This window comes from Choloepus didactylus, chromosome 9, assembly GCF_015220235.1.
Source record: "Choloepus didactylus isolate mChoDid1 chromosome 9, mChoDid1.pri, whole genome shotgun sequence".
NCBI lineage: Eukaryota > Metazoa > Chordata > Mammalia > Pilosa > Megalonychidae > Choloepus > Choloepus didactylus.
In genome coordinates this window covers 67,905,067-67,910,212 of record NC_051315.1, presented here as the reverse complement: position 1 = coordinate 67,910,212, position 5,146 = coordinate 67,905,067, and the positions used below count along the sequence as shown (strand labels likewise).

Below are 5,146 nucleotides of genomic sequence, written 5' to 3'. Positions count from 1 at the left end.
TGCCATCATTTTGGGGGGCATTAATTTACTTTCAGGAACAATAAGATATATCAAGTTCATCTTGTACTTCACCTGCTCCAACCATGGCATCAGCTATTTAGCCACCTCTCCACCAGTGCATCGGATCCTTCACAAGGACTAATTATTAGTGTAAAAGAGTTGCTTAAGGAGTAGTTTACAAAAACTACATAATGGATTGTTTTTTGCTGTCAAATTTTGAAAGATACAACACTCTGCACTTGAAATCCTAAGCTCCAAAGGTACAGGTTTCATAAGCATTTATCTATCTTCACTGTATAGATACATACCTTTAGCATATCTATGAAGTAATATAAAGTAAGTTGTACTTTGCATAGAATAGTACATATAAGAAGCCTGTAAAATGTGATAAAACCTGTTAAAAAGACTCTGATTAGATTTTTGACTGCTAGTTCAGCAGCATAAGGTGGTGAGTCTTTAAACAGATGACCTGAGTTTGTATCTCAGTGAAATCATTTATAAACTCAGTAAGTTATAAATATTAAATGAGATAGGTCCCATAAAAATGCCATGTAAACTGTCAAGAGTTATTCTAAAATAGCTATTGTAAAATATTGTTCAGAAATGCTAACAATCATATAACTGTTAAAACCTCTAAAAGTCCCTTCTTGGCTATCACAAGAAGAGAAAAACCACTGTGGCAAACCAACCCAATGCCATTAGTCCTCTGAAAATGCGTGATTGCCTTTAAAGGACTTGTTTTTTCTTGGAACCTCTAATATATCTTAATTTGCAATTTTGCTGATATCTCTCTGATGACTGTGCTTGTTAACTTTCTTACATGATTTGTTATGTTCAGAATATTTTATTCTTTGGAGTCACCTACAGATAAAGTGTTAAGCTGTTAAAAGTATTGAGAATGAAGCACCACGGATGATAAAGAAAAGTCTACAGCTCTTTCAAAGTTACGAGAATGGTTTATTAGATTATGGTGGACCTGAATCAGTTAGGAAGGAAAGAAAGAAACCTTAAAAAAACTATTACTTGTTCTTATTCAGTGAGACTTTTGTAGAAAATAGAATTTATGAATTATTTTTAATTTTTAGGGTAAGTATGGAATAGTTTTTTAAAGATTGTTTGCCTTTTAGAGATACATACTGAAATATTTTTTCATGAAAAGAGATTTTTTGCTGTGGGCAGTGAGAGTATAGTTCAGAGGTCAGCAAACTTTTCTGTTCAGTGTCAGATAATAATTATTTTAGGCTTTGTAGGTCACATAGTTTCTGTCACAGCTACTCAACCTTGCCATTGTAGCACAAAAGCACCCATAGACAATACACAAGTGAATGAGTGTAGCTGTGTTCAAATAAAATTTTATTTTAAAAAGCCAATTTGGCCAGTGGGCCAAATTTGGTCTGTGCAACCCAGTTTGCCAAACCCTGATATGAATGAAATAAGACTGTCCATGACTTAATAAATATGAAAACTGGGTGATGGGTACATGGAGATCATTACACTATTCTGCACAATCTTTACATGTTTGAAATTTTCCATAATAAATTTTCTAAAATAAAAAGGAAAAATAAAAGAAGAGAGAAAACGTGGATAAAGAATAGGATATTTGCATAATCCCCATAATTCAAGAGAATGGGGATAACCAGATTGTGATAAAATACACTACTATTTAATAAACACATTTAAAAGTAGTTTATTTTAATGAGCAGATTTAATGGCATGAATAGAGGACTAATTCCTATTTTCCTTTTATATAATCTGCCTCATCATTTTAAAAAAATGTACTAAATAGTAGTGTCTATCCTTCAAGACATTGGTTATTTTTATGTAATGTACTAAATTAAGGCAATGTTGAGTGCCAAGAGAAATTAAAACGTATTTTATTTTTAAAAACCTGCACAGAAAAAGATATCCTTCGTACATGATGCTAAGACTATATGTCACAATGCTGTTGAAAGCTCATTGTTTAAGGTATCCTCCTGCTCCAAACTCATGGCCATAATAAGTAACATATTAAAGAAAAAACAAAGACACAGCTTAAAACACACACACATACACACACACACACACACACACACAGAGCTATGTTCAATCAGATAAACATTTCTCTGAGCCAGGAGCAGAAAAGAAATGCAAACAAGTAAATGCTTTTGCTGGCCTCTGGGTCAAGAAGTAGGTGGAGGCAATTGGAACTTAATGTCCTTTTGGGTAGCAGAAAATCAAAGTGTCTTGGATGAAATGAAGATCAGAGACAGGTTCACCGCCTAAAACTAGGAGCTGGTCTGGTGATCCCGATTTAAGTTCACACCCTTCAAAAGGAAGCTTAAAAAAGCTGCTACTGACCATTGCTTGGCACTACAGCTTTATGAAAAGCTGCATGCTTCAGAAGGCAGAAGGACAACAGTTCAGCCTGGCAACCATTGCCCCACATGTCACCATGGAGGATGTGATAAATGACTGGCCCAAATTCTTCTCCCTTCCCTGATCTCACATTCTTTACCATTTAAACTCTGAAGTTCTTCCCACAAAAGGCAGTATACTTTTTCCATCCTTTGACTTTGGCCTCAGCCACAGGACTTTTCTTTGGCCAATGAATGTTAGCATATTTGATGAAAGCAAGGACTTGAAATGTGCTTGTCTAATGGAACTTGCTCTCTTGTACTTCTGCCACCATGAGAAGAGTTTTCCCCAGTGTAGCTCAATCTGGGCTCCAGAATGAAAATTTGTGAGCCCTACATGACCACAGACCTGTCATGTGAAGCAGAACAGGTCCAGCCACAGTGGTGTGAAGCTGTCCTAGCTGACCTGCAGATCCGTGAGAAAGCTTACTATTGTATTCCAATGATTTTTGTGGTTGTTATGCAGCAATAGCTAGCTGAGAGAAACTGGCACCTAATAGTGGGATGTTGCTGTAACAAGAATTTAAAAATATGGTATAAGCCTTGGGACCAGGTGGTGAGATGGCATAGAAACTCCTAGAAGGTGGTGAATGGCAACCTGTGTTATGTAACGGTAAAACATTTGATAAAACTGTTGCCTATGGTAACTTGGAAGATAGTAAGATGCATTCTAAGCAAAATGTTGAAAGTATGAGCTGGTTTCTTTTAGCTGCATTTGATAAGGTAGTACAAGAAAGAGATAAACTTAGAAAAAACTGCCAATTTGCAAGCAGAATTTAGAGGGATTTAGAGAGTCTAGAACTTGTTTCATTGGGAAATAAAACAACTCCTTTTCAGCATCTCTAGCCAGTAAAAGATTCCCAGGTTAAGTCTGGGATCAAATATCAAAATAAGGCATGCCTGTGATAATCTTCGTTATGACATCTGAACGAATTAATCCTAGTAGTTCCTCTCTATTGGACTGAAGGAGTTTGGAAACCTTAGGGGAATGTGTCTCTCGGAAGCCTGATAAGTAGAAGGTCATCATAACAAAGCCTAGAGATTCATGTCTCAGAAAGAATTGTGAGTATGGTTTTGGCAAATAGAGCTAACCCAAAACAAATACATAAAAATCCACACCTGTGAAAGAGCAAACACCCTCAGCTGGGATTAAAAGGTACTGAGATTGTCTTAAATATAAAAAGATCTCTGGGCCAACAACTTTTTACCAGCAGGAAGTAGCTGAGAAAGCTTCTTAGCAGGAAGAGGGCATATTCACCAATACCCTTTTCAGAAGTGGCCAAGGGAGATGATGAAAATGTAGGAACTTTGGAAGATGAAACCAAGAGCAGTGAAAAACAATAGACTGGAGACCTACCCCCAGAGAACAGAACTAGTTTTAAGTCAAGGAACATTCCTTGTACCCAGAGTAGGGGTTCTGGCAACATTTACTCAATGGTAGTGTCAGAACATGTGAATGCCACATGCCTTTTAATATCCCCTTTTGACTGGTAATATTAATTGAAGTTAAAATATCCTTGTTCCATCATTCTTTTAAGTGTGTGTGTGTGGGGGAGGGGGGCAGGAGATTGTTTATATGGACATATATATTTATATATGTTTAACTCAGAGGTCTCCAGATCAAGGGGAACCACATTCAAATCTGATGTATTTCATAAGATATTGGATTTTTTTTTAAGCAAACAACTTAGTCTTTTATTGCCTAAGGTCAGCTGTTTCAGGCATTGAGGCCTCAAGACTTTCAGAAGGGATAGAGGGAGGAGGTGCTGGTCCCCCTTATACTGCTTCCTACAAGTAACTAGGAAGAGAGATAAAGTCTATATTTGTGCCATTGAGTATCTCCCAGTTTTCAGATGAGCTGATTTATAACTGTAAACATCCAAGTTGTTGTAAAAGAAGAAAGAGGCACACGGAACCTGCCCACCCCCTCCAGGCCTCTATTTGCCAGTCCAAGGCTTAGACTATTCCCCACTGTCACCCCTAGCAGCATGAATGCCAGGCAGCATTTTGCTGAGGGAGGGTCTTAGGAACTTACCTGGTGACCTGTGCTGGGGGAGACCAGCCAGGATCAAGGGTCAGGATGTCTGATTGTTCTGTTCTTGCCACCCCAAGAGTGCCCAGGCACGGAGAAGGCCCCTTAGCCTCCAGACAGCGTGGATATGGGGAGAACGCTGTCCAGGTCCTGAAGCTGTTAATCTAGCTCACCTGGAGGCTCCCAGTTGGCACTGTGAAGCAGAACCACAACTCCTGCCTGCACGCCATCCCCTTGGATGAACAATTCTGGCCTCTCTTTTAGTAAATTGTTCTTGATCCAGACAAGGAGATTCTAGATGTCCCAGGGCTCCTCCTATTCTGGCAAGGTGACCTGATGCTTCTTTACACCACCAAATAGGAACTCCTCGCCACCTCCGAAGCCCACCTCCACTGACATGGTTGCTGCTGTTCCGGGAAAGATACTGGATTTTGATGCCGATGCCATGATTGGATGAGGCTTTGGGAGTTTAAGATGAGGGTGAGTCTACTTTGCTGTAGGATGGATGTAAATAATTGTGGTCAAAGGGTGAAAGAAGAAAAGTAAACAGAGAGCCTAAGGAACCTGTGGGACACAACCCAGTGTACCAATATACACATTGTGGGAGTCCAGGAAGGAGAAGAAAGAGAGAAAGGAGCAGAGAGAATATTCAAAGAAATAATGGCTGAAAACTTGCCAAATTTAATGAAAGACATGAATATATACATCCAAGATACTCAAC

At 38.7% G+C, this 5,146-nt stretch overlaps 1 pseudogene; it reads right to left on the bottom strand.

Annotated features, from left to right (window-relative positions):
• Positions 1 to 4,335: 4,335 nt before the first annotated feature.
• On the bottom strand, positions 4,336 to 4,919 carry LOC119544873 (annotated as a pseudogene).
• Positions 4,920 to 5,146: the final 227 nt, after the last annotated feature.